This window comes from Nansenia antarctica (assembly GCF_963989245.1).
Source record: "Nansenia antarctica genome assembly, chromosome: 5".
Taxonomy (NCBI): Eukaryota; Metazoa; Chordata; class Actinopteri; order Argentiniformes; family Microstomatidae; genus Nansenia; species Nansenia antarctica.
This window is the reverse complement of record NC_137690.1, coordinates 28,299,243-28,311,694: the sequence shown is the minus strand read 5'-3', so window position 1 is coordinate 28,311,694 and position 12,452 is coordinate 28,299,243.

The following is a 12,452-nucleotide window of genomic DNA, read 5'->3' as shown; positions in this document are numbered from 1 at the left end:
CTCTGGGAGGATGGGAGTTGTCTGTCAGGGTTTGATGACAGTATTCATAGTGCAATCCCGGGTAGCTCTCTGGGTATGACTTCTAAGAGAACCTGCGTCATACTATGAGGAATATATCCTCCCATCAGGGGGTTTTTAGTGTCCCCCCCCACTCAGTCAAGGTCCAATCGTCTGTGACCCCTTTACTGCAAATGGACTGCATCACCTTTCATGTTAGGTTTATCAACAATTCAATACTATTCAGATTTAATAAGCATAATGGCATAACGTTTAATAATGTAAACCTTGACAAATATTTATTGTTTGCTACTGTATTGATTTTTCTTTTTTTTATTGTAATAGTGTCATGCATCTTTAGAATGCCCAGCCCACATGGGCGTACAATACACTGTATTAGCAGAATAGGATGTACACACTCTGTATATGCACATACACACACATTAAAACAATCATACAACATACATATCATTCAACAATGTGTATTTATAAGGTTCGGTTTCCTTTGCTTGATACAGTACAGCAGCATGGTCTAGTGCACTGTATTAGTGGGGTTTAGGTTTCTCTGTTCTGCTCCATCACCTCCTGGTTATTTATGAGTTTACTGCTTGGGGTAAGATGAAACGATGACTGAAGTGGGAATCATCACTTTTTTAGTAACTTCACTCCTAGTAGTTTCACCATCAGAAACGGTGAAGTTTGATAAAGGCAATTGTCCTTTCAATGGGTTGGAGACTGAAATGGAATCTTTTTTCTTTTTTTTTTCAATGTAAATACATGTATGGGCAGTGAAATAAGTGAGTATGTTCCAAATGGTTTGTAATGGAATGGGGCGTCTAAGCCAAAGGTGCTGGAATGACTAAAGCCTGACACACAACGATTTTCTAAATCTTAACAGATTTTTTATCTGACAGAGAGCCCACACATGGAGATAAAAAATCATGGATTGAACAGTTTTGATTGTATTGTGTGTGGTGTGCTCCGATATTCCCAATACAGCACACCACATATAAAAATCTGTCCTACGACAGACTAGAGTCTCGTCCCCCAAGCCAGAAATCTCGCGTGATCAGGGTAGTAGTACCCTGACTGAAAAGAAGAAGACGCGTCAGTCAGCTCGCTTCTTGATTGGCTACATTCCATCCACGTCACAATCAGACTCGGGAGTCGCCCACACACAAGAGGATTTTTGATCGTAAATATTGAACACGTTTAATATTTACGATCGTCGGCCTCGACCAATTCCCGAGCAGATTGTCGGGAGAAATTGACTCTTAACACACCTACGTCATACATACATACTTCATCAGTACTAGTATCATAGAAAAGCACAGACGCTTGCGATTCGTTCACAACTTAAGTTTCACGCTATCAATCGATCAAACAAGTTATCAAATAAAAAAGAACAATGCTTCATTATCAGGCCATGACAGAATAACGGTGTTCTGTTGGCTAGCAACCCGTGCTCATACCCTGCCAGTCTGCACTGATATGGGACAACAGTGCAACAACTTTGCGGCTGAACTTTAGTTACATTTCGGGCATCATAATCTGACATATTATGTCATCAAATGGGGGAAATGCGACATGGAAATATGTCAAAATGCGGGACTGTCATGCACAAATCAGCCTTAAAACCCTAACCCTAATACATTGGAATAACTGTTACCACTGCTACCTAGTTAACTATAACGCTACTTTACATTGTTAGCAGACTCACAAAACAAGCTGTGTTAGTTGACTAGCGAGTGTGTCATTGATTTTCAACAACGCTGAAATTTATTTACATCTTTGGAAAGAAAAGTCTGAACATTAAATCGGCTGCCGACTTGCGGACCAATTGACCAGAATGTGTCACATTTGACAACAGTCTAGTACTTACAACACACCTGTGAATATTTACTTCTGGCATTATGTATTACAAAAACACATGATGATGGAACTGTCTTTGAGGCACAGGCTGTGGCAATCCAAAGAGCAATCCAAATAACTGGTGCATTGATTAAAACCTACTAAATGTTCAAATGAGCCTCTGATGCAGAACCTGTTTGTACTAAATGAGAAATCATTAGAAGGGCCAAGTTCTCTTTGTTTAATTAGATGAATAGCCGTGGTAGAAGCCGTGCTAGAACCTGCAATTAAACTTGATGCTGGTGCTACTGAACTCCATAATCATTAAACCTATTATGTCAAAATCAACACCCAAAAATGAAGAAAAAGTAAATAGGCCTATTAGTACACTGTAGTTTTATGTGTTTGACTCTCCTTGACAACTCCACTCATCTCATAGCTACAAAATAAAAACACTATTGTTTACTATGACATATGTAGAATGCCATTTCTGGTGCAAAGCCCAATTAGAAAATGAGCAAACTCCACCTTTAATAATGCTGACTGCTCTACTGATCTCATACCAACTGTGATGACATACTGAGAGTCATCATTGCCAACTTCATAGAAACCAATTAAAAACGGAACTGAGGACAATCAGAAGAAAATAAATCATTTAAAAATCCTATTAGAATAGACACAGAAGATCCCTCTATGTTCCTTCCAGCCAAAAGGGTCAAAGAGAAGAATTAATAGGTTTCATAGGCAGACATAACTAGACTAGTGAAAGGTGCCTCTGAAGGGAAATGAGTTTTAATAAAAAAGCTGACTGCTTTCTTCACAGTGGGGTATAGACATTTGTACGGAATATGCCAGGCATTGCTCTTAAATTTGTGTTGTGGGCCCCAAACCTTAGTGAAACAATCAGCCAAGACGTAACGCATTAAAATAGCCCAACTATGCTGCAAATGGAGCTTCCCTCGCCTTAGGTCAGACGATCCAATCGCAGACCATGAATAACTTCACAGGTGAAAAGCAATTATTCAGCAGCCCAGACAAAAGGGCCAAGTCTCAGATATCTTAAAGGCCAAAGTGGCACTGCTTGGGCAATGTTGTTTGCTGTCTGATACAATTTCATGCCTTACATCTGTATTCTTTCCTTTTTCATTCCTATATCCAACTCAAAGAAAACAGTATGGAGAATAAGGTAGCCTACTGTACATATGTTTATGGAACTCTCAATGGATTGTACATTACACAGGCCGTGAACCTTACTGAGTTGACAGTGCGTAAGAAAGGTCATTAGTCACAATTCAATTTTCACAAGACGAATAATATCCAGTAGCGCTTACACAACGGTTAGCCTATAGGACGATTTAAATAGAGAAATGACTGCATCTACGTCTTTGATATCTTCTGCCTATATCATAACAAAATTCACCAAATGCAATTTGACTTTAAAAGGTTATAAAGAATCGACTGAGTAAATTAGCCTACCTACAGTACATGACCCTCTGCTGAGAATGCTTGACCATAAAGTGGAACAGAATTAACATCCCCTCTTGTATAAAGGTTGTAAATCCTACACTTCATTAAAAGAACCTCAATTTACTGTTCTTATCTTTGGTAATCATGTTAACCAACAGGGGTGCTAAAAACCCATTAAGGGTATGGATTTTAATTAGCAACCTTGTAGATGCGACATAAAATATCACCTCTCGAAAAAGGCCTATTTAACAACAGGGTTCAAACCAAGCATTGAGGTCGGTTTTGAAAGGCAATTATTAGCCATCGCTGTGCAAGGTGTATTTGAACAGAACCTCAAGTTTTGAGGTAATTTAGTGTTTAGTTATTTTGGAATAAATTAGGGAGTAGGGAAGAACAGAACCAGTACTGTCTCTAATGAATGAATGAATGAATGATTTAATGGTCTTTATTGTCATTGATATAGTACAGGTACCATACAACGAAATACACAAAAATAACTATACACACTTGTACTGTGTAGAAACTAAAGGTAACAAATGTAACCCAGGTTCTCTGACAGAGATGAGACAGACCCCTTACTATGGGACAACTTGTGAGGTCATTGCGAGAGGGGCAATGAGGTGAGGGGTCTCCCTCATCTCCTTCAGAGAACCTAGGCCACTCAACCTTTAGTTCTCAGTCGAGTCGGTTCAACTCCTCATTATGAGACCCTGCAAAAAAAGTGTCCACCTTCTACATCACACAGTCTCCAGATCAGCTCTAAGGATGGTATGAGCCACAGAAGTCACAGTCATGTCAGCCGTCCAGAGACAACAAGTCACTAAGCTGGCCGTCCAAGTGCCAGCCGTAGCCTACACAAGGAAGTTAACACAAGGGAACTAGCAAATTATAATAATAACCTCAGGAATTTTGCAAGCTAGCAACGGTTCAATAATTTCAAAGAATTGCGCAATCACAGGCTAACCTGCTAACACAGAAAATTAACCAGTGCTCCCAATGTGAAAATCGTCTGATTTGGCTTGAAAATTGTCCTTGAATGTTGAGTGAAACCACATGATACCAGTAAACATAACCTAAAGCCCTGGGATAATCATGGGACTCTCGTTAGAACAGTTGCCATACTTTCCTGACTTTCCAAGAGCTGACTTTCCAAGAGCAAGTTAAGTTGAAGCTAGCTACAACAATAGTTTGTGACTGTAAGAATAGTTTGTGACTGTAAGAATAGTTTGTGACTGAATAGTTTGTGACTGAATAGTTTGAGTGTAAGAATAGTTTGTGACTGAATAGTTTGTGAGTGTAAGAATAGTTTGTGAGTGTAAGAATAGTTTGTGACTGAATAGTTTGTGAGTGTAAGAATAGTTTGTGACTGAATAGTTTGTGAGTGACTGAATAGTTTGTGAGTGTAAGAATAGTTTGTGAGTGGAAGAATAGTTTGTGAGTGGAAAGGTTGAAATGGCACACTTGTTGAGTAGCTTTATTGGGACGGTGATAGGCGGGGCTATCTCTTGAATGAATGAATGAATGAATGGTCTTTATTGTCATTGCTATAGTACAGGTACCAAACAACGACATTTGGGAGGGGTGGCTCCCCTGGTGCTAGGAAAGAAAAAAAAACTGTACACTATCCACTATACTATACTGTACAGATAAAACACTGTTCTGTACTCTATGCTATGCTATACCTATTCTAACATTTCCTATTTCTCTGCAACCTTATGTACCCTAGGGTTGTCATATTGCACATAGTGTTATTGCACATTCATTTAAAGTGTCGCAGTTTGCAGGCTTGAAATGTACACATTTGTGCCTCAGCACTACACCTGATTTTTCAATCCAGCAGCTGCCATCAATCCGTCCAGACTGTCCAGGGCCCAGAACCTTGCCAGTGTCACCGGCCTGTACCAGGCCTGATTGAATAGGGGTCTTCAGCGAAAGGTAACAAGAGTGCGTGTCGCATAGTGAGGGGTTGAAGCGAGTCGACTGAACGAGAACAGGTGTGAGTATTGAAGGTTTAATTTATGAATTACGTATAAACTAATCACTAACAGTTTACAAATCCATTATGAGGCCTTTACAATGGATGTCCTAATGTAAAATGGCACCATTTGGGTGAATGTTAAATTGCATTCATAATAATGGCATTAATTGCAAAATATGCCAAAAGACTGGTGTGACTGTAAAATGGCACATCTGTGAAAGTACCATAGAACTTAATAATAATAATAATAATAACTTCGATTTCTATAGCGTCTTTCAAAAACCCAAGGACGCTTAAACTTATTCTTACCACTCTTGGCCTAAGCTTAAGTTCATGGAGAAAAAAGTTGCTTCTCTTACAGCAATGAAAAGCTCCTACAATTCAGCAGTTGATAGTTCTTTATGGTAGCAGATGCCAGCAGCGCCATGAATATCAATTCATTATAAATCAGCACAGGTCGTTCACTGCAGTTGGAGCTTTAATTAGCTAACACCTGTTTTCTGTTTGATTTTGCACCAATAAATATGTTTTTTTGATGCTTGGTTCCTGTTGAGACGAGAGTGAGACTTAATGGTACAATTAATGGCATTAGCAGGAAAGGGTATTTGATATGTTTTTAAAAATTATTATTCACCAGACAATTGTTTTATCTCATATCTGGAGCCCATAAATCAATATTCCGATAATCTTTGTAAGATTGGATCATTTAGAATTGCAGTATATAGATATGTAATGTGCATCTACAGCTCATGGAAAGTCAACAACTAGCAAATAATAATGATGTATTGGGGGTGTTTATTTCGAGTAGAAGGTCAAAACAGGTGATAACAAAAAGGCAGGGAGCAAATAGATCCAGAGAAAACCACACTGGAGGATGATGAAGAGGGTTTGCAGTTGCTAGAAGGAGCCATGCCTTTTCTCTAAATAATACCCTATAGAATTCTCAGAGCTAACTTATAGGAAGAATTGTGGTCTATACATTACTTTGCCCTGTGTACCTGTAGACCGATGTATAGCAATAATCAATGGTTTGGCAGAGGAGGTGCTGCGGACAGCATAACACTGAGCAGGAGATACAGTCAAGCAGAGCTGGGGAGACTTGGCACAACATAGAGAGAGAGAAGAGATGAGTGTGTGAGAGGCAGATGGATGCTGCTGGCAGGGGTCAGGGCCAGTCCTGGGGAAGAGGACAGGCTAAACCAGCGGAGCTGAGTGTGTGAGAGGCAGATGGATGCTGCTGGCAGGGGTAAGGGCCAGTCCTGGGGAAGAGGACAGGCTAAACCAGCGGAGCTGAGTGTGTGAGAGGCAGATGGATGCTGCTGGCAGGGGTCAGGGCCAGTCCTGGGGAAGAGGACAGGCTAAACCAGCGGAGCTAGAGAAGAGATGAGTGTGTGAGAGGCAGATGGATGCTGCTGGCAGGGGTAAGGGCCAGTCCTGGGGAAGAGGACAGGCTAAACCAGCGGAGCTGAGTGTGTGAGAGGCAGATGGATGCTGCTGGCAGGGGTAAGGGCCAGTCCTGGGGAAGAGGACAGGCTAAACCAGCGGAGCTGAGTGTGTGAGAGGCAGATGGATGCTGCTGGCAGGGGTCAGGGCCAGTCCTGGGGAAGAGGACAGGCTAAACCAGCGGAGCTAGAGAAGAGATGAGTGTGTGAGAGGCAGATGGATGCTGCTGGCATGGGTAAGGGCCAGTCCTGGGGAAGAGGACAGGCTAAACCAGCGGAGCTGAGTGTGTGAGAGGCAGATGGATGCTGCTGGCAGGGTAAGGGCCAGTCCTGGGGAAGAGGACAGGCTAAACCAGCGGAGCTGAGTGTGTGAGAGGCAGATGGATGCTGCTGGCAGGGGTAAGGGCCAGTCCTGGGGAAGAGGACAGGGGTAAGGGCCAGTCCTGGGGAAGAGGACAGGGGTAAGGGCCAGTCCTGGGGAAGAGGACAGGGGTAAGGGCCAGTCCTGGGGAAGAGGACAGGGGTAAGGGCCAGTCCTGGGGAAGAGGACAGGCTAAACCAGCGGAGCTGCTGGGCTGCTCCTCAAACCGTCTTCATATGACGAGAGAGGGATTGTGTCTGTTGAATCAGTAGACAATGACAGAAAGAAAGAAACACAACAGGCTATAGGACATTGATTGTATCATACAATCATCCAAACATGATCACGCAAACAGCTAATTCAATTGACTTAAAATAACGACTCAGACCTCTCCTTCCATTACCACTCCTCCCTCGTCCATTACAGTTCGCCCACCACCACAATGAACACCATATGTCGAGTCAAGGATGCCAACGAATTGATTATATTTAATTGAAATATCTATCATAACAAATATCTGTCAGAGCGAGCATGTTTTTCTTCGGCAAGTAGAAGTTTGTTCATGTGGATGGTTGCATTTTGCTCTGCCTCAAAATAGTTAGAACAATAAGATAATATATAATAATATATAATATATATCTAATATATATAAAATGCATTAAATCTCTCTATGTCTTTCAGTGTTAATGATATTTTTATACCCAGCAGGGATTTCAAGTCTTGAGCTAACAAGGGGCTAATATGAGCATGTATAATGTTTAATATGAGCAAAAGGCAGGTTTTCATTTACCCATGGAGGCCAGACAACTCTCTCTGGTGTCAATGCCGTCTGGCCTTTTGTCTTGTAGAGAGGCCTTCTCTGGGCACAGCTTTTCATTAGAGATAATGATCTGAGATAATGGTCTGAGATAATTGTCACACAGCACTCTTGATCCTGCACTTTAAAACAAAAACTCTCAAAGCTGGCAAAACCATTGGGCAGACTCAACTCCTGAAAGTACACAGTACCTTTGTAAATTCATGATTATATTATATAGTATATATTATACTATATAATAACTGTATATATTATACTTATGTATATATCATTGTCAATATTATTGACTAGTAGATCATAAGGGACAGGGTTGTCTTATGGATTTCCTGTTTGTTTGAATAGCTGCATCATTTAGTTGCTTGTTGGGTTTTTTCTCTTCTCTTTTTTTCTGCCTACTTCAAAACTTGGTGCACAGTTGGTCATCAGTTTCTATTCAGAAACTGGCATCTTGACTTGATGTTCCCTCCCCTTGACAGCAATAACTGGATTACAGGGGCTGCACTCTGCCAGAACTGTACAGGGCAATAAGAAGAAAACATATAGTCATATGAAGAAGTATCATAAATATTACTTTTAGGGTGGGGAGCAGTAGCTGTAGTAGAAAAGTAGTAGATATAGTAATATTGATAATCATGTCTGTATTATGTCTTACACAGCAACGTGATATTATGCCGGGGTAGGTCTTATGCATTCTCTTTCTTCCAACAGGCGACACCCCACAGCAGCTTTCTGGAACATTCTGCCTGGGCCTGAGAATCAGCTTCTCTCTGTTCAACTTAGCAAATGTCCTTTGTCTGCTGTAAGTCTATTATTCAGACTCATGAAGAACATGATCAACAACAATTAAGATATTGTTAGATTCCTGTAAACATAGCCTTACTGCCTTCAGCATCGCCAAGTTTATTACTGGGTTAGTAATAAAAAAAGCTTTTTAAATCAGTCACTGTGTGATGAACTCCTGCAACTCCTGGGCAAATTAAAAACAGGGGTTGAGTTCCTTTGTTGATTCATCTTGTTTGTCTGTGTTCCCTGCAGTTCTGTGTTTCGCTGACTTTCCAAGAGGAAAGTACATGCAGCAACTCACACCAGGGTTGGAGAAAACGTTTCAGCATAAATATGGCAATTTAAAAGTGCACGTCAGTTGATCTAAATTATTTTCTACTGTTAATTTCAGTTGTCTTTGACTAAAATGGCTTGTGTTTCCCATATGCAATTATATATAGTGACATTCAGTGTTTGAATGTACATGACCCTTTGTAAATTGATTGAGTCTGTTTGTTAGCCCCTAACCCTAACCCTTTGACTAAAATGGCTTGTTTTTCTCATATGCAATTATATAGTGACATTCAGTGTTTGAATGTACATGACCCTTTGTAAATTGATTGAGTCTGTTTGTTAGTAGAAGAAGAAGGAACCGTGAACAAAGGTTAAATCCTTTTTGAAATTGCAAAGCTTCCAGTACAACATCTAAATAGCGGCATCACTAATGGCGCTTTTCCATTATCTCCCCGGCTCGCTTCGGGTCGGGTCGCTTCGGTACGCTTCGGCACGCTTTTGAACAGTTCTGGTTTTCCACTATACACAACAGACCAGGAACGAGTAGGACGAGTAGGCGATAGTAGGCGGAGTTACGCGTCATAACAGCGCGCCATGGTGGTGACATATATTTTCACGAGACACAACACAGCCACAACAACAGCGACATGGAGGAACTTGAAGCTATCGTATACTTCCTCGGCATGTGGTATATTATTAACCGTGATTTTTTGGAGAGAAAGAGAAAGAGAGAGAGGAAGCTATGTACACATAATAAAGTCATGTTTTTTGAACCCTTAAAACCACTGCCTTCACTTGTCTGCTTTATGAACTGTAGTATCATTGTGTGCCGTGTTATTCACGGACAAACACGGTGCCCGGAGGCACCCTTTGCGGGTTAATAACTTCGGTTTACCGTGGGTCAGGATAACAATTCAAACGTGTCCGGATAGGGGAGAGGACAGGGAATCTGAAACCATTTGAATGGTGTCGATACGACACTGTTATCACGGTTGACACAGCGCAGAGCGAATTCCCTGGTAAAACGTTTCTCTCCCCCCGCGGGAATTTCAACCAGCAGGCGCGGTGCTGCAGGCAGCAGCCGGTGAACTCCCGGTTCATTGAGTTTACGGTTAAAAGCATAACTTCTCGGGGTGTCAGCGCGGTGGTTAAGGGCTCAAAATGACCGTATACCGATGGTGAAGTTAGCAAAGGAGTATTGTGTTTGTACCACCTTCACAGCCGGTGTTATTCACAGGCAAAGACGGTGCATAATAGCGATGTTTGTGTTATGCTTGTTGTAAATAAAAGTTCTATGATGCATTGAAATGACATTAAACTAAGATAATACGATGGTCAGCATAATTTTTCGAATCTTTATTAATAAGCTATTACAGAAACTGTAGTGACATTTTCCAAGAGCGAATGTGGTATTTAAAGATGGCGGTTAGCGAAGAAATCTATGAACATGGGATGACGATTTCCATTGACCAATCAACGGTGTGCAGCGTCACACGTCACACGCAGCGTGGCAAAAAGGTTCCGGGTCTCAAAAAAGGTTCCTGGGCACGAAGGGTAGCTAAAGAAGCGACCCGACCCGACCCGACCCGACCCAGGCCGACAAATGGAAAAGCGCCAAAGAAGCAGGCCAGCCCGGGCTGACCCGGGTCAGCACCGTAGTGGAAAAGCCCCATAAGGGTGCGTTTGTAAATATGCTCTGAGAGCGCCAGAGCAAGCCCGGGGTGTTCTCTGGTCGTTCGGACGTTCAGAGCATTCAGATCATCCCCGTTTGAAAATTCTGAAATGTAGTGATCGGGGAGCACTCAGAGAGCACACTGGGTGATCTGACTGAAAAGAAGGTTTATCCGAGCGTCTAATCATTCCAATCTAAAAATGGCGGAGGAAGTCGTTGCAAAACGATGGTTGTGGCTTGATTGGTACTCTAGTCAGTATTATTCATCTACGAGTAACACACTTATTACAGGTAATAATCATGTTTATACATGGGATGAATTAACGTTCATTGGAATTAATTTTAAAGGATGAAAATGGCAACGTTAGTTAATGAGTAGCCTATCTACTGTCAACATTACTAAATTTAGCAACATAAAGCTAGCTAACGTCAACGTTACTGATGGTAATGTTATCGTTGGTGTCCGCAATGTTTACAGTTAGTTTGTAAAGACTTTTAACAGACCGTTCGTAAATTAATTTCAGAGCTCTCTATGACATTGACATTGTTTCTGAAAACAGAGCAGGTTTTCAGAGTGAATTTATGAACGAATCCTATACTGGGAGCTTTGCTGTGTCAAAAATTTATTTGGAGCAGTTTGGAGTTTACCCCTATTCTCTATTCTCTTTGTAGACTGATGAAGACGGCGCTGGTGCCGGTATGTTCATCAAAACCAAGTGAAATCACACAAAAAGTGTTCTTCTGCAACCTGCCATTCTCATCAACAATATAGATTTGGTTTAAAGATTCTAAACCCATTCTTTAACCTCTATCACTCCCAATGTAATATAATATATGCCATTTAGCTGACGCTTTTATCCAAAGCGGCTTACTGTACATTGTAGTGAGTGCATCCATTTTCCGTTATACTGTATAGGGCCCCAGCGAGAAATGATTGAAATGTGTAACTTGCATTCAAATGATGCAATGATTGTGAATCATAAAAAAGACTGTTTGCGGAACATAATCAAGAGCACCATCTATTAACCTGGATGAAGAGTCTCCTCTGGAACATGAAGAGTCTCCTCTGGAACATGGTAGCGTGGAACGTTGAGTCCCAGCACACATTGTATGATGACTCTAATCTCCACTGTACTACATAAAGACGCCCCTGAGCGCTTGCCTGATAATCGTAAAGCAGCAGCCACTTGACGCAGACTGCCATGTCAGATCAGCTCAAAGATAGGAGCAGTTTGATTGAGAAGTACTTGGGGTGCGTGTGATGGATGTTGGATGTGGCAGGAAGGGTATGACGACCTCATAGGGGAGTATGGGAGGGATGGAGCCTTCTGACGGTTATTGGATAGAATGAGAGGTAGTACAGCAATGTTAAAGAAAGTACAATATGATGTACTGTAGATATCTGTGTTTACTTTGTATTTATGTATTTATCTGAAACCTCACTACAAGACACAAGATCAAAGCTCAAAAGGAACAACAACCAACAGCTATCCTGTATACAGTATATACTGTGTATATATATATATATATATATATATATATATATATATATATATATTATATTATATTCTGTTTTGCAAAAGATAGGCGGTTTTAACCGTTTGGATTATGTTTTTAAACAGCCACTAAAGGATATTGTGATAAGTGTCTTGGTATTGTCTCACATTGTCTTCAGACATGACAATGACATATGGTATGCACAATACTGTTCTTATATTGAATGTGAAGGTAGTTCTTTATTAAGGGCAGGGACAGATTTGGCTCCTGGAATGGTTTCACAATAAACTATCCAGCACATTCTTTTACACTGA